This window comes from Quercus suber, unplaced genomic scaffold (genome assembly GCF_002906115.3).
Source record: "Quercus suber isolate HL8 unplaced genomic scaffold, Cork oak 2.0 scaffold_451, whole genome shotgun sequence".
NCBI lineage: Eukaryota > Viridiplantae > Streptophyta > Magnoliopsida > Fagales > Fagaceae > Quercus > Quercus suber.
This window is the reverse complement of record NW_027069902.1, coordinates 41,054-60,201: the sequence shown is the minus strand read 5'-3', so window position 1 is coordinate 60,201 and position 19,148 is coordinate 41,054. Positions and strand designations below refer to the sequence as shown.

General features: G+C 34.4%; 1 pseudogene; it reads left to right on the top strand.

The window, feature by feature from the left end:
* The first annotated feature begins 2,313 nt into the window (after positions 1 to 2,313).
* The window catches only part of LOC111995128 (probable LRR receptor-like serine/threonine-protein kinase At1g56130), a 28,672-nt pseudogene continuing 11,837 nt past the window's right edge, over positions 2,314 to 19,148 (top strand).

Here is a 19,148-nt window from a genome sequence, read left to right as displayed (position 1 = left end):
ATTATGGGCGCGCTCCGCATACCGAAGCACTAGAAATGTGCCCTGGACAGGTGAAAGGACTCTAGCATTGATGGAGGACAAGACTTAACAAGCCATGACAAGGGCCCGAGGATATCAAAATCCTCCTCCCCGTCTGAGGAGCCAGACAACAGGATTTTGAGGGGCTATTGTGGGTTCAAAGAATTTGGCAACCCCGGCCCACTTTGTAATAAGCCCAAAGCCCATGCCGAGGAGGAAGGGACGTCCGAGGAGAAAGGTAGAAAGCCCAACTTGCCATGGGGCATCGCCGAGGATAGTCCCGTCCTCGGCCAATCAAGACCATGGAAGGAAGGAGCAACACACCATCAAAGGAAACCTCCCAGAGATTCCCAAGAGAAAGGACGAGTACAATGTGTCAGCCATAGAAGCATGGTAGAGGAGCAATTCCAGGATAAGCTGTCACCTCCACATTAAATGCCCACAACTAACGTTTTGGCCACATTAATGAAGAAGGCACCCTAGAATAGTGCTGCCTTGGTTGCTACAACTCACAGAAAGAATGGGAAGGTGGTTGATGGGACAAACACTCAAGTGGTGACCTACATGATCAACAAATGGTGAGCCAAGATCAACCACAGGGGGGTATATAATGTAAGAAGTCCTCCAGAAAGGGGGGGGGGGAACAATGAGAAGTAGGAAATACTGTAACAATTCGTGTAATCCTTTAAACCTTTGTAACCCAGCACTGAAGAAGTAAAAAAAACTTCCAGCCCCTAAAAGGAAGGCCGAGGAATAGAATTCCATGCTTTAATTCACGTCCTTATTGTCCAACTTACTCTCAACCATGAATAGTTGTTGTAATCCTCACTAATCCCTAGTTCTTAAACCCATTCTCTACAAATTCATTATATTGGGCTAGTTGGGCCTGAGTTCCTTCATCCACATAGGAGAAGTACTCAAACCTAGTCCCTAAATCATTAATGTGTCATCAATGACGAGAAAAATATTAAGGCCAAAATACTTACATTATAAATTACTATTGTAAGGCCTAAGTTTGAACACTATTCCTATGGGAGGAGTGAATTCAAGCCTAACAAGCCCAATACAATAAATTTGTAGAGAGTGGATAGATGAACTGGGCTTTGACGAGTATGACAACAGTTGAAGATAATTTAAAGAATGAATAAGTGAAACAAAGATGGATTTAGGCAAGCTATTCCATCCTCAGCACTAGTCCGAGGAGCTTTAACTTATTATTTCTTGAGTGACAGTAACAATGGTCACAAAGTTAGTTCAGATTGCTACAGTGTTTTCTCTGGTAAAATCTCTGATCCCCTTTCTCAGAGCTCCTTCCTCCTTATATACTACTTTCCTCCTTCATCTCCACCATACACATGCAGGTCAGATCTACTATTGTCGGTCTTTGTCACATTAACCTCCTCCCAAAGCTCTTAGGTAGTAGCTATGAGTCTGAAAAGCTACTGCTCAGGTATCCTTTCCACATTAATGCGGTCAGAGTGTTAGTTGTGGAGCATTTAATGTAGAGGCAGCAGCTTTTCCTGGAATTGCTTTACCACTATGCTCCAATGTGCTTACTTGCTGTACTCACCTTTTTCCTTGGAGTACTTTGGAAGACTGTCTTTGCCGGTAAATCACTTTTCTCCCACCTTGGCTTTGGCTAGCCGAGGACAGAGTTGTCCTCGGCATGGTTTCCTGGGCTGCCATAATCACCACTATCTTCTTTATATGCGATTATGGGCCTCGGGATGGGCCTCAGGCCTAGTACAAAAGGTGGATGTATACCGCTAGGCTCTATAACCCCACAACTACTACAAAAAACTTACGAACTGATGTGTTAAGAACATAATTTGTATCACATTAGAATAATATAATAAATGAATAATTGAATCACATTTTTCTAATTAGTGACACATCAATTTGTAAAACCTTTGTACTACAGTTTTTAGTATATGTATTGGGGCATAACGTAGCACCCAAATGAATACGTACACACACACACACATATATATTGCACAGTTTTCCAATATTTATTTGCTAAATATTAGACAAAAGTTATAATTTTTGGTTGTTTATTTATTGTATATGTGACATAAAGATAAAAGTTAATTTATTTATATGAAAGATAATTTTGTTAATTTTTTTTTAAAAAAAGAAAAAAGAAAAAAGAAAAAGAGAAGGCAAAAACCAAAATCAATTTTGTGAAGAATAATACTACAACCACAAACTTCTTTTAGGCCTACCATTAATATCACATTTTCATTTTTCAATAATCGTTCACCATATCAATAGTTTGTTATTTTTTTGTAAAAAAGTTTGTATCTCTACCATTACTCTTTTGCAAAATAGGATGCCAAATGGATGGAATTTTCTTTGCTTGACTAATTAGGAAATGCATATAGTCAGGTCTTGATGTGGCTCAGCAAATCACTAATAATCTTGTATCTTACTTTATTGCTCTTTCTCTAGTTCTGTATTCTCATTGCTCATCAATTTTCTTAATCAATCTCTATAGAAAATGATTAACGCCATGGTGGGATCACCACCACTTCTAGCTATAGCTTTTTGTGCTGCTTGCATCTTCGGCCAGCTGGTGGAGGTAGCTCAATCTCAATCTCAAAATCAAACCCAACCTCGTACAGACCCTGCTGAAGGTGTGCCTCTCTCTCTCTCTCTCTCTCTCTCTCTCTCTCTCTCTCTCCTTTGGCTCTGCTGTTTTTGTGTTTATGACATAAATAGTAATACAAAACTGTATTACCACCCTCTATGCGAATTTAATCCTCAAATCTATTTTAACAAAATCATTTGTAAATAATACTATATTCGACTAAATATTCTATCATTAAATTACTAGCTTCATCAACAGTTTTTTTTTTTTTTTTTTTTTTTAAATCCTGCCCTCTCTTTTTCTCCTCTTGACTCTCTGTCTCTGGCTGTGTTTCATCAACTGCAATTAATTTCCAAAAAAACATTTTCCACATTTACGGATGTTTGGAGCAAATGAAAATTGTTGGTCAATCAGAAATTGTTTTTCTATTGACCGTAAAATAAGGGCACTTATGGCTGAAATTCAAAGGAGTCAATACCATAATAAAAGTTGTTATGGTTTGGTCTGGAAAACAAAATATATTAGTATCTATCAATACCGATGTACTATTTTAGGATTACCACTAATTATATATTTATTTATATATTAATATGTTAAAGCTCATACAATTTATTGAAAACATTTAAAATTATAAACCCATATCTCATTTAAATATCTTAAATCTTAATTTAAAATTTTAATTCATTATTATGTAGTATACATTGATATACTTTTAGAAGATAATAATATAATTTTTTTTTTTTTATCATTTTCAAGATGGCACAATAGTAGTATTCGGTGTGTACAGTATAAATTTTAGCATTTGGCACACAAAAAGACTACCCATATCAAACGTGCCAAATCTTAAAAATTTTGGCATGGAGCTACAGTAAGAGCATCTGTATCAGGTGTGGTAAATGTGCCAAATGCCAAATATTTGGCACATTTACCACACCAAACAAAAAAAAGAAGCTTTATGAGATGAGGCAAATCTTAAAACTTATACCACATTGCTACAGTACCGTTGCAAATTTGCAACGGTACGGACAGATGTGGCAAAATTTTTAATCTTTTTATATTCTCTTTTCTCTCTCCTCTCTCTTCATTTTTTTCTTTTCTCTTCTCTCTCACACACCGGCTCCCTCTCTCACATCAGACCCAGCTCTTCCCTTCTCTCTCACTCACCGGCTCACCATCGTCACTCTGATTCGATCGCCACTTCGATCGGATCATCGGTCTCGCCATCGTCACTCCGATCGGCGAATCATCGGTCTTCTTTCATTGCCATCGTCATTCCGATCGGATCGCCACTCCGATCGGATCATCGCCGTTGGAGGCTCAAGCGGCATGGGCGACGCCACTCCGATCATCGCCATCGTCATCGCCGCTCCGATCTCACCGATCGCTCTCTCTCTCTTTTTGTCTGTTGGTTGTTTTGATTGTTGGTGGTTGGCTGAATCTGAAGTTTGATGGTGGTAGGCTGATCGGATTGTGGGTGTGAGATTTGGGATGGGTATGAGATTTTGGTTGATGGTGGTTTTTTCTAGTGTAGGGGCTGATATTGGTTGTAGTGTTTGTTTGAGTTTTTTTTTTTTTTTTTGGTAGCAAGTGGCTGATATTGGTGGTCGGTGGTTGATCTGTGGGTTTGGCCGGTGGTTGTGGGCTGTGGTAGTTGAGCTGCGGTGTGGGTTGTAGGTGCTGTTGTTGATAATAATGAATTAGGAAATAATATTTTATTTTAATGTGAAGGAAATATTATTTTAATGTATATGATTGAATTATAAAACATCTGATAAATGAGATGTTGTAAAATGATGTGGTAAAATAATAAACTAGGTGTTTGATGTGGTAAAATGGCAAAAATTTTGCAACATCTGATAAAGATGCTCTAATATTCTAAAAATGAGGCGGCATGACATATGTTCTAAATATATATTTTAATTCATTTATCTTTCTACTCTCTCTGTCTCTCTTTTCTTCTCTCTCTCGACTCTATCTTCTCTCTCTATTGCCTCTCGAAGTAGCACTGGTGGTTGTGGTAATCTCCGCCAATCTCAACGATCACGTTGCTCCCTTGCCTGCCGATCGCGTTGTTCTGTTGCTTGCCGATCTCTTTGTTTTTACTTCCCAATCTGGGTTTTTGGGCGGTGGCTCATGCTGGCACTAGTTTTGGTGTTTTTGTGGGGTGAGGGCTTGGGCTCGGACCATAGAAGGGAAGGAAGGGATATATATATATATATATATATTTTACGTCTCCCTCTCTCCTTCATCTTCTTCTTTTGGATCCAAAAGTCCAAAACCAAATTGTTTGTTTCATGCTCCGATAGAGAGAGAGACAGAGATTGGAATTCAAGCAAATCGTACTTCACCCATCGTTCAATTGTTTTTTGGGTTGAGAAAGAGTGTATGTTGTGATTTTGGGATGAAAGAGAGAGTGTTGTGATTCATATGTTGTCATGATTTTTTTTTTTTTTTTTAATTTTGTGATTTTAAATCATCTTATTTTTCTTCCTGTTGATTTTGGGAGAGGAATCTCTTCTATGAAGAGAGTAAAAGAGAGAAAATAAAGAAAGAAAGAAAGAGAATGAAGAGAGAGCAAAATTACGGGAAATATTACCATTGGTGAATAAAAAAATTCATGAAAGCACTCCTAAAAATATAGAGAAGTGTTTCGTCCATAACATTTTGATAAAACTTTTATAACAAATTCTAGGCAGTAAGTTTTACGGATTCTAATTTGAAACTGTTTGTACAAACACAATAATAATGGAAATAACACAAAGAGAAACTAAATAGTATTTTTGAATATTATTAATTTAAAGATAAAAATTACATAACACTATTGGGACTGAGGTACGGCACCCGATTCAAGCTCTTGGTCAGCTAAACTTTGTAATCAGTGCAGTCAATGAACAACATTACTTGCTATTGTTTTGTAGGGATATAGTGAAGTCAGTGAACAACATTACTTGCTATTGTTTGCCAAGCTAATCACAATGATATTTAATTTAATAATTGTGTGAATTTTATTTCAGTGAGAGCACTGAACACAATATTTCAAAAATGGGAGATCTCAGCAAATTCAAATCGATGGAATATAAGTGGAGAACCATGCACTGGAGTAGCCATCGATGACTCCATCTCCTTCGATGACCCAAACCACAAACCCTTTATAAAATGCGAGTGTTCATCTAACTCTACTTGCCACATCACCCAATTGTATGTCTCTCTTTTATATATTCTCATGTTTTGTTTCTCGTGCCATTTTTGCTTAGAGTTACAATTTCTATATATTTTTTTTCAAAAAAGAAATAATTAAATTGCATGGTTCATGTCAAATTGGTTCAACTGGTAAAATATTTTGACATGGTAGTATCATTAGACTAGGAATCACAGACGTAGAGATTTGACTTTGCAGAGAGATAAATCATAGAAATTGTGTAACCTGTGCAAATGATTGTCCAGATTATTTATATGCAAGCATATACCTCTTGGGAAGAGACGTATCTGTTGTGAACAAATATATCAATTCCAAGAGTCACACCTATACCCAAATACCACTCCAAATCTTCAATTAATATATCACTACATAAACAAGAGTAATGCTAGACATATAAACTATTTTACAATTTTTTTACATACTATTAATGTTGTGAGTGGCTATTGGTAAATGAAAAAGTGATATTAGTGGTGAGCCTAGATGACAACTAGGAAGAAGTTGGCAACATCAACAATTTGTAAAAATATTGTAATCACTCATCACAATTGTACATTAACATGTTATGGTGTAAGGGTGTTCCATGTTATGGTGTAATCACTCGTCACAATTGTAAATTAACATCATTTATTTTAGTTGAATATATTTTCTTAATTGAAAACAAAAATGAATAAGCCAGTTGATCACCTCTATTATATGATACTAGTTGTTGAAAAGATGTTAGGTTATTGATCGATATCAGTTGCAAATTAGTATCAAAACTGTTGGATTATATTATATAAATTGCTTGTTTAAGAGGTTTAAGGTGTCAGAACAAAGTAGCTAAGAAGAAGCAAAACTTATTTTTATATGTTCTCATTAAACTCATATTTTATCATTTTATGTACCTTTATAGAGTGCATGAGCAAAGAAGAAGTAATTAAAAAAAAAAAAGTTGACACGTGAGTTGCCACTGTGCATTACAGAAAAATTCCTTTTTAATCTGTTGTTTTATATATGCCTGCCTGTAACATTTGGTTATTAGACCAGGTTTTGTTTATTTATTTATTTAAGAAGGGTGTCTAGAGCTTTTTAAGTACTTGACTATTCTCCTGAGCATGTGTAGCCCCCCATCACACAAACACCAACTAATTATAGAAAATTATGTTAGTTTGTTGGTAAAAAAGCTGTGGTTGGCATAGTATAGAGGTGGATATCTCTAAAGTGAACTTAACTTGGGATAAGAAAAGTGGTGGGGGAAGTTAATGGCCGATAATAATTTTTTTATGGGTAAGTAACATAGGTCTTAATTCGTCTTCCATCTTGTTTTTATAGAGGAAATGATAAGGTTTATTCATACTAGAGCTTGTTAATAAATTTACTTTATATTGCATTGAGAAATAGATAAGGGATAACAGTCATTTATTGATTTATATAATACTCCAGGTCATTTTTCAATACCAATTCCTACATTCATTTTAGGAAAAAATACACACAAAACCCCATATGTTTTCCCATAAAACACGACACATCTTGAGGTTATGAGTGTAACGCTTAAACCCCTTGTAGTATAATTTTATGTGCAAACCAATAATTATGCATATGAATCTTTGTTAAAATTAAATATTCTTGAGATATTCTGAAAATTTTGGTATGTTATAGAACCTACACTACAAATTATTTTGAGCTTCTTCAGATATTCTTGAACTTTTTTTTTTTGGATAGGAACTAGGATTGAACTTAGATCTTGAAAGTGTACTTCATCATGTTATCCAATTGAAAATTGTAGTAGATGTGGTATACTAGTTTTCCAGGATAGTTCATTTTCATTATATTATGTTAAATGTGCTAAGTTTCCAACATCTGTTACAGGAATTTGGGCCAAAATTACTTGACTAGTAACCTGTCTTCATCCATCGGCAATCTATCTCGCATGCAATACCTGTAAGCCTGTCTGAATTTTGGTTTAAAACTCAAAAGGACATAGTAAAGCTGATGTTAGTTAAGCTTTCTCTTCTTCTGATGTAGGAGTTTTGGCATCAATGCACTATCAGGGACACTTCCAAAGGAACTTGTAAATCTTACAGAATTAATATCATTGTAAGTAAATCTCATTCAAAAATTTTAAGTCATCTGTATGGCATCTTGGTGGAGTTGTTTTTATAGGTATTATTTGTCTTCAAATACAACCATTTCTCAAATAGCATTTCATCCTCCCTCAATGATAGGATTGAGGGTAAGGTCTAGGGTTCAAGACCCTTAGGATGCATGTTTAACTTCTCAATAAAAATCTTTGAAGAAGTATTTTACAAAAATATGAATGTAGTAGTCACCCAGATGCAAGTGTACAATTCTGCTGCCTTCTACATTTCACAACATTTTTTGGGCTGGTATTCTGTGTTTCACACACTTGATCTTGATGAAGAGAATCAAAACCTTGGTTTATAATTTATTGTTTTACTTGTTGATTTTGTAGGTCTTTTTCAACAAACAACTTCACTGGTTCTCTCCCATCTGAGCTTGGGAATTTAGTGAAATTAGAACAGATGTAAGTTTTAGTACAACATGTCTTTCCATTTTCAGTGTAAGTTTTGAAAATCTATATGATTGAATTATATAGCTCAGTGAGCTAGACTCTGGAAATGTTTCTTGTAAAGCTTCTTTAAATATCATGTCTATGGCTCAAGATTGTAAGAACTTTGTGACAACAGATATTATTTGACATATTGCAAGGTTTTTCATGTGTAAGACTGTGTACCATATCCCAGGATTGAAAAAATGTGAATCATAATTTTTGAAAATATAATTTACATGATACAAAAATGATTTGGTGGAAATGATATGACTATTGTAGAGAGTTGGTGCAGCTAATCACATTATATTTGATATTTGATTTGTAGATACTTACTGTGAAATTTTTTGAAAATTGTTCTCACAACAAGTTAGCAAAGAGAACTTAATGCTGGCCTGAGGCCTGTCTTTTGCTGTTAAATTCATTAACTGTTACTACTAAAATTTTATTTTGGCTGAGGATAGGATATCAAATATCAGTTGATTCATGTAAATTCTTTACCTTGACAACTACTTTGATAGTTCTGGAGTTAGTGGTGAGATTCCTTCAACATTTGCTAAGTTACAAAACCTCAAAGTAATGTAAGAACTCTCTGATTACTTCTTTTCTCAATTGCAAACTTTCCAACAAACACATAATGATAAATATAAAAACAAAAGATTGTGATAAGATGTGAGGAAATACTTCTTGTGATCTCAGGTGGGCATCTGACACTGAACTCACGGGCAGGATACCCAACTTCATAGGGAATTGGTCAAAGCTTACTACCTTGTAAGACAATATAGCTGGCCCCATCATTTTTGCTTATCCTTAAATCATGCTTGATAAGGCTCAAGTTTCATTACAAAGTCAAAGTAACATTGTTTATTGTAGGAGTTATTATTGAAAGAAATTTAGTGTTTACTTCTACATTCTACAGAAAAGATTCATTTGCGCACAATTTATGATTATCTACTCCAAAATGCTTTTGTAGGAGGCTTGAAGGAAACTCTTTCAAAGGTCCAATACCCTCAACGTTTTCCAATTTGACTTCTTTGAGAGACTTGTGAGTGTCTACATCACTTGGTTACTTTTATTTGTATTTTGTAGATCTGTAAAGCTAACAATCTCATGTGTGATATAAATTGTAGGAGAATGAGTGATTTGACTAATGGGAGCTCTTCACTGGAATTTATAAAGGATATGACATCTCTCAGTATCTTGTAAGAAAACACAAAAGCAGCTATCTTTCGGATTCCTAACAAAGAATATACATGTTTTCTTTCCTTCTTTATTGCTCTTCTAGAATATGGTATAACAGTTTAGTTACATGTGTTGCAGGGCACTAAGAAATAGTAGTATTTCTAATTCAGTTCCATCCAATATAGGAGAATACCTAAAGTTGTCATAGCTGTAAGTAATGCCCATTGTCACAGCTGGAATTTCGGTTGAATTTGATTGTTGGTTCAAAGCAATGGAACTAGGAACATCTCTGCTATTTATTAGGTTGGACAACCCCAACTTGAAGAAAGAAATTTTTATGGGTTCCTCTACTAAATTTTAAATCGTGAATATTGTTCAATTAAGCGATATAGTTATTAGGTTTCTCATGGCATGCAAAATGATTTCGCCCTGTTTGTAATCGAATAAGGGGCCTTTTCATAGTATTTTAAACTCATCCTATTTCTTTTCAACTTCTCTTATCTTTTCTCTATCATTTTCTTCAGGGACAAACCTAGGATTTTAAGCTAGCAGGGCCAGAGTATAAAGAAAAAATAAATAAATAATAAATAAATAAAAAACTCCAAATTGGCATCCATATAGTATTAAAAAATTATAAATACTCAAAATCGTTGTTTCTAAATATATTAAGATGCAATCATTTACCAACAAAGACAACCAAAAACAAAATAATGTCTTTTTTTAATACTTGGTTAGCTAGGATTTTTATTTTTTATTTTTTGTTGAAGTTAGAGCATTCACATTGGTGGTGCTAAAAATTTTAGCTTTTATCACCTCAAAATGTTACTTTATCTATTTTATCACCTCACTTTATAATATACCCAATATTAAATGTTCTTTTTTTTTTTTTTTTTTTTTATAACTTCATTTAAAATAATATAAACAATTCATTAATTTTTTTTTTTTTTTTTTTTTTTTTATAACTTCATTTAAAATAATATAAACAATTCATTAAAATAATAAAGGAAACAAGAGAATTTGAGTTTTTTAATTGAAGAAAGAGATATAATCTTAATAAAATATTATATTTATTTTGAACAACTTTCTACAGTCAACTGGCATTTATACCAGTTTACTATAGTTACAAAAAAATTTAGCTTTACTTTCTCTAAGAGCATCCATAGTAGTGGAGCTAAATTTTTAGATTTTTAGCACCACAAAAAGTCACTTTATCTATTTTACCTTCTCACATCCTACAGCAATGAAGCTATTTTAGCTTTTAACACAACAAAATAATATTTCATTCAACTACCAACACACAACCACAACCACCATCAAACCCATAAAAATCACTGCACCCCGTCGTGCCCATCAAAACTAGTGAAGAAGAACAAAAAAAGAAAACAGAAAAATCAGCGCTGCCAAACCGAAACCCATGCCCGAAACAAAATCCCAGCCCGAAAAACAAACCCGAAACACAAAGCCAAAACACCGAAAATAGAGAGAGAGAGGCCAAGATGGGTCAAGTCAGCAACTGAGCGTGGGTCGGCAGCGATGGGCCTGTGGCGGCTGGGCTTGTGCAAATTGGTGATGGGTCTGTGGTAGCTAGGTTCATGCAGATCGACGATGGGTCTGTGGAGGAAGAAAGAAGAGATGGAGAGGCAGTGAGGAGAGAGCCACGGAGAAAGGAGAATGAAATGCAGAAAGAATTTTTTTTTAAAAAAAAAAAAAAAAAGGTAGTGTGAACGCAAAAAAAAATAAAATAAAATAAAAAATAACTCTCAGCTACAGTGCACAGCCATACATAGCTATGCACTGTAGTAATGAAGGTAAAAATTTTACCTTTAACTCTACTGTTGTAGTATGGATTTTTGTGTTTTAGTGAAGCTAAAATAGCTATATAGCTATTTAGCTTCACTACTGTGAGTGCTCTAGCTAATAACACATGATTTTTTTTGTGGTAAAATATATATATATATATATTTTTTGCTAAAATACAATCACCATTCTAAATATTTTTATTGTTTTTATTAAATTTTTTGGTTAGACAGTTACTATTTGGATAAGGCTAGTTAGACTTATTGTGAAGAAAGAGAGCTTCGGGTTTTGGAAGGGGCCTAATTACAAAAATGAAAAATATTATAACTAAAAAAAAAAAATTGGACCTAGGGGGGCCCCACCTAGGTCCTGCTTTTCTTGTTCCTTATTTCTTGTAGGGATGGTGTATCTAGCTTATGTTTTACTCGCTGTAGTTGCATAAAGATTATAATTTTTAATTACTTCTTGTAGATAGCTAGTTTTATGTATCACACTACCATGTGATAATAGCATTTTTATCAATACATAATAATAATAATTTTTTTAAAACTTTTTTAGGGATTTGAGTTTCAACAATATATAACAGGACAAATTCCAAACTCGCTTTTCAATTTGAGTTCGCTTTCTTACTTGTAATATACCTCATTTTCTCAATTGCATGTTATACATCCCAATATTATTTTTTATTGTATTGAAGCATGTACTATTTTGTTCATTATCAGGTTTCTAGGAAATAATAAGTTAAACGGCGCTCTGCCTACACAAAAAAGTGCGTCTCTTCTCAACATGTAAGTATTTTAGAAATTCTTTACATTTAACAACATTCTGACACATTTAAAATGAAAATGGAGATGCCTAGCTAACAATTAGCTTATTAATTGGGAAAAGTTCCTTATTTGTTCATTGTATACTAGGCTTTTTTGAATCTCTAATGTATATATATTTTTTATAAGAAATTTTTCATTATTTTTTTATTTATTTAAAAAATATATATACAAGAAGTATACAGGACATACAATCAATCATGAAATTACATAAATCTAGCAAATCAACAACTAAAAATAAAGATCTGACAACTAGTCCAATAAAATTCTAAAAGGGAATAACTTAAGATCAAGCATAGTCCTCTTTGTATCTTCAAAGCTCATGTTATTTCTTTCCCTCCAACTACACCACATCAAACAATGGAAGACAGCCATCCATATATAATCATTCCGATTGACCTTGCTAGCAAGCTAGTAACTCAACAACAGAGTTGGCATCACCCAACACACTCCAAACAAACCCAATACCATGAATCTCTGGTGTATATATACAAGGAGTTATATTTTATCTGATGTTGAGGGGATAGTATAACACTGATCTCTTATTAACACTAAGCTATTTGGGGTGGTATCTTGGTAGGAAAACCTTACCACATCCCAAAATCTTGTATTAGCTAAGTGAACATTTATATATAGTGCACTCAGGTTAATCAAAGATACGATCTCTATGTAATAATTTAGTGATTCCCTAAAATGATAACTCTTTCCTTTATTTATTTTGACCGGAGGGTTCTATATACTCAATATCTAGAAGCAAGAAATTACAGAAAAGAATGAAGTCTGTATCACCACTGGATTAATTGTATTGGCCTAATCTTATAGTCAGAAAAGAGTGACGCCATGCTAGATACATGGATCTCCATGTTCAGCTGATAGCATAAACAAGCATGGCATAAAAAACATGGAATAATGGAGGTTCTGGATTTAAATAATGTGGTTTCAAAATTTTGTTTTAAAGCATCAGTGTCACTTGACTAATGCCTAACTTAGTACCGTGAAAGAGTATGTAAAAAAACACAGAGAGAAATTGATCAAAGAGAAAAGCCGAAGAGAAACTTCTAGTAATCTTATTAAAATGGTTAAACCAGTTACCATTACAAGACTCTGATATGCTTATATACAATCACAGACGAGAGAGCGCTTAAATCTCGGAGGTGGTTATAACTAATTAACCACCTCTTTCACGTGTGCAATAACAGAGTTTTAGGCAAAAATATAATATGACTTAAATGAAACGCTGCGTTTTGGCTAGATCATAAACACTCTGAGATTAAACGGCAGAGTTTTGGTTTTAATGATACGGTGCGCATATGTAGGTGATGGATATCAATACGCCACCGTTTTCATCTTCTCTGCTGCAGAGTTGGGAACTGTTGCATCAGCTGAACCTTCATCACCAGAACTAGCCTCTTCTGTTGGGTGCAAATTCTTAATTATATGGCTAGGAGTAGAATTTAGTTTTCAACTTTTGTAGAGATGTTACTGTTATGCTAGATATGAAGGAAAAACAAAGTATTGCAGCACAAATATTTCATTGTAATTTTCGTTGTTCTTTTTCCGGATGTTACATGCATCATTTTACAACTCACGTCTATATATAGATGTGTTGGGAGCTTAGGATGACTACAAGCTTCAAGAGTACTACAGAATTTTGCTTCATTTTGAGTTTGCTTCATTTCTCTTTAATTGACACTTGTCCATGAGGTGTATACTTGCATGCTTGTTCAATTTTGCTGCTGCTGAATTCTTCATTTGTTGACACCTAGATTTCAATTGCTTCTTTCTTTGACACTTATGGCATGTTTGGATGTTTAAAAAAGGAGAGGGAGTAGAGTAGAGGGAGGGAGAGTAATGCAATTACCTTGTTTGGAAGTTTTTTAAAGAATGAGGGGAAGGGGTTTGGGGGAGTTTGGAGGGGTTTGGACTCCCTCTAGTCCCCCAATTTTAATTCCCCCAAATTGGAGAGATTTGGAGGGGGAGTAGAGTACATAAACTATTGACAAAGTAAATTACCTAATTTACCCTTATTATATTAACAAAATTACACAAGGGGAGTGACTAATTACTCCATTCTCCCTTATTAATTTTAAAAACATCCAAATAAGGTGGAGGTGAATCATTCTCCTCTACTCTCCTCCCCACTACTCTCCTTCCCTCTACTCCCCTCTACTCTCCTCCCTCTCTAAACTTCCAAACAAGCCATTAGGGAGCCACTTGTCAATTACAAATTACATTTTAACATCTTCTACCTTCTGCTCTTCATACTGAACAAGGGATTGTTTACCAAATGAATGGAGTAGGTATCTAACATCCTTTTTATGTCATGCTTGCAGTGATTTGTCTTACAATAATTTAGAGGGAAGCTTTCCTTCTTGGGTCAGTCAACAAAATTTGCAACTGTATGTATACTATTGTATTTGAAATTTATAATAAATTTATTTTTCTGAGATTCCATAAACTGATACTCTTGAATAAAAACTGACATTCAAATCTTATGATGTATAACATGCAGTAATTTAGTTGCCAACAATTTCACAATAGAAACTTCAAACAGCAGGTAAATTTCTCAATGCTATATTTTCTTATTTTAACTGTTGAGTTTTACCATAATGAAACAAGTTGCTATTTTTAATCTAGTTTAAAATGCTATTAGTATCTTGTCAATTATGATGGAGAAGCTGTTAGATTTTGATAGCCATGAAGCTTTCAACATGGTAACTTGTCCTCTCATTTGTTTTTGAACTTTCGTTTTACATGGAGTGTGTATTATCATCAACACACTACTTATGGGAATTATTATGTTTTACTAGCAGTAGATTATAGATAGAAAAGCAATTAGCTGCCGTCTAGCATGTAAATTACTTAAACATGTCCATTAAAAGGAGTGGACCAATGGGCGTCTGATGAGGACAAAAGCTATGATACCAAACTAATTTGGGATTTATTGTTAAGTTTTCGGATAGGTAGGGTCAGTGTTTGTTGTTAGGAAGTGACAAAAGAAAAATGTAAAATCAATTGAAATTTGCTGGAATTTGAACAGAAAGAAGACGAAGAAAATATTTACCTCACACGTGGAGATCCTGAGCATGGCAACTAGAGTTTCCAGCTCCAACAATTCAGGAGTCATCAGTTACCAAAATATTGAAATTAAAGAATTCATTTTATTAACTAGAATGGGTCAAGCCCGATTATATCATCTTGCTGAGATTTACATGGTCAAATGAGCATCTAATCTATGTTCTCTTGATATAAAGCATTTGGAAAAATTTAGAGTAATTAGTTGATTTGATACCTCGGAGACTGGAGAGTAAAGGGGAGACTATTTAATGCTTATGAGCATTTCATCACAGGGCAATGATGGGTTAGTATTTCTAGGAGAATGCTTATGAGCATATTGCCAAGAGATCATTTCTCATTACATGAATGAAAACTTAATACTAATAATAATATTTGTATGAATCAGATATATCTGCTTTGATAACTAGTGTTTCATGTCGTTAAACACCATGTTTCTTGCCTAAGTGCCTTTCTTTTCTTTTAGTGTTTTGCCTTCAGGATTGAACTGTCTTCAACGTGGCTTTCCTTGCAATCGAGGCACTGGAAGATGTAAGTACAATTTAAAAATCACACTTGATTGTAAGATTGGAAAGCATTAGTAGGTATTGAGGCCAAACAACGAGAAGATTATACTTTAGGGTTGGTGTTTTTAAGAAGAATACGAAGTGATGAAACTTCAAATGCTTACAAAATATTGATATGAACACAGTACTAAGAGGAAGCATTCCAAATTTTTAGTACACATGAATATTGGATCTATCCTTTTAAGGGCTAAATTGGCAATGCTCATAGCTATATTCTAGTGTCAATTCAGTAATTTTCAATGGCAGTGTGATGTACTTTAGAAAAAAATTGCAAGGTCAATGAACCTCTGACTAGAACCCTTTACTGGTTATCATTAAAAAGTATTTAAAAATCTTGGGTATGAATATGTCAATATTTTGTCCTTAGCACTAAGTCTCACATTCAACTTACGGATAGTTAAACTATTTTTCAACTATTAATTTATGTCCACTATTGAAATGCATAGCATGCTTATGAGCACACAAATTTGATCACCTTTTCTGAACTTAAACATCAATGAGTGCTTTTTTTTTTTTATATTTGATTTCAGATTCTAACTTTGCAATTAAGTGTGGTGGTCCTCAGATTACCTCTTCTAATGGGATTGTGTATGAGTGGGATAATGAGACACTTGGTCCAGCTACATATTATGTGATTGACACAGACAGGTGGGCTGTTAGCAATGTTGGATATTTTGGCAGCAGCAATGATGCTCAGTATACAAGGCTTTCATTATCTCAATTCACAAATACTTTAGACTCAGAGCTGTTCCAAACAGCTCAACTCTCTGCTTCATCATTAAGATACTATGGCTTAGGGCTCGAGAATGGAAACTACACTGTGAGCCTCCAGTTTGCAGAAACAGCTTTTGATAACTCTAACACATGGAAAAGTCTTGGGAGGCGTGTCTTTGATATTTATATACAGGTCTTCATAATCTCATCAAATTGTTTTAGAATTACAGTGTTTTCTTTAAAATAAAATTTGCACTTTGCATTGCCTAAAATGTTTATTCACCCTAGTAAATAAGTGTTACTTTCTTTTGTTAACCATTAATTGTGTGGTTTAATAATCACACACCATGACCATGACTAGGGATTATGATGATAATCTAAGTGTACATTTCTTAACAAAAAAGAAAGAGTGCATGTAAAAATTTATCAATGCAAAAATTTCCCTTGAATATGATGCATATTTATAATTGAGATTATATAATTAATTCAAAATTTACCACTAGAGGTTCTCTATGTTGGCGCCTCAGATTTTCTTTGACCATCTGTAATTTCTTCACTACTTTTGCAATTAATTTACAAATGAAAATAGTTTTGATATCGAAAATATGTCTATAATCATGATAAAGATTTTGAATGAAGCCTTTGATGTGGTCCAATTTTCCTAAAAATTTATCTCCCTATTATCGTCCCTGTTTATTTTGTTAATTTTTGAATTTGGTTACTCTAGGGGAATCTTGTTTTAAAGGATTTTGACATACGAAAGGATGCTGGTGGTGCCTCTTTCGTAGCTGTTCAGAAGGAATATAATGCGGTTCAGGTATCAGAAAACTACCTTGAAATCCATCTCTATTGGGCTGGAAAAGGGACTTGCTGCGTACCTGCTCAATGTACTTACGGGCCTTCTATATTTCAGCCATCACAGTGCTACCCCAGGTAATAAAGTGCAAAAACTGTAGCGGCAAGTTAGAAAGATTAGGTACTGGTTTCCTCAGATATTAGTACCATGTTATTGACTATCTTACCTTGGTATAGAATTTACACCCACTGTCAGTAATAGACCTCCAAGCAGCAACAAGAATAGGACTGGTCTGGTTGTGGGTCTCGTTGTTGGTGTTGGAGTTTTGAGCTTTCTGGCTGTTTTCATGTTTTTCTCAAGGATGCGTCCAAGGATGCACGGACGCGGCTCTGGAGGAGCCGCACCTGCGTCGGACTCGGCGGGACGCGGCAACGCGGGAGGGACGCTGCTGACCGCGCGTCCGTGCCGCTTTGGGCCGCGTCCTACCACATGGATGGGCCGACGCGGCTCAAATCGGCCAGACTTGGGCCGTATCGGCCAAAACCACCGAAATGGCCGGATCGTATCGGCCGAATATCGATGTATTTCAGTTGGAAAAAGGAAATTGACCTGTAAGAAGAAAAAAAAAAAAAAAAACTTAAAACCGAAAATACCGGTGGATTTGATACGTCGCTGTCGCTGTCTTCACCGGCTTAACTATTAAGCTTAACCCCTTTCTTCTTCTTCTTCTTCTTTTCTGCTTCTTTGCTTCTTCATCCTCTTTTTTGTCGTTCTGTTCTCTTTTTTTTTTTTTTTTTTCTCGAAAACATTTGTTAAATTCTTTGGGTAGAGGCTTATTTTGTTTTTTGTGCCTCTCACATGAGCCATGTCTCCTCCCTCTTTTTTTTTTTTTTACATTAAGCCACTGAACGTCTGAACCACTAGTACATGAGCCACATCTGCCCCCTTCTTTATTTTGTACATTATTATTATTATTATTATATGAGTTTTCTAAAATTATTATATAAAAAATCATGCTTAGCAATATATAAAATATATAAATAAAAATATTTTTAATAATTTTTTAATCGTCGAGTCTCGTCGCACCCGCACCCACCTTTTTCAAAATTTGCCTAGTCCTGCACCCGTACTCGCACCCGCACCCGCACACAAGTCCCGAAACGCACCCGTGCTTCATAGGTTTTTCTATATTGTTCAAAGGAGAAAACCACCAGCCAATGATGATAAGGGTAAGCCAAAAATCATGTTGCACATACATGATAGTTGTCAAACTTCTTTCAGTTTTCTCTACATATTAGAAAAATGGAACTCTTTCCTTTATGTGATGCTATGGAACTCACTATTAACGACTACAGAGGTGGCCTCTGCATACTCCATATTAGGTTGAGTATAAAATGCAGTGTATCATTTCTTGTATACATAGGCATCTATATCTATATATTACTAAAAACTGAAGCATAACATTTAATTTTGTTACGTCCACATTGAGCCACATCAAAAGCCATGTCATCACTTTTTATTTCCAATTTTTCTTATATATTTTTTAAAAATTTTCTCATTTAAGGTGACTTAAAAGCTATATTATTTAAAAATTAAAATATCTTTTAACCATTATTTTAATTATTAATTTTCCAAAACTCTTCCTCCCTTTTACCTCTTCATCTCTCCACTATTTTCTACCTTAATATCATTTTTACTCTACCTTTTTATCTTCCTCTATTTTGACTCTTCTTATTCTCAACATCTTACTATAAATTTGATTTTTTTTTTTTTTTCATTCCATACACAGTTTTCTCATACAAAAAGGTTACTTCTCTCTCTCTCTCTCAATTTGTTTTTCAT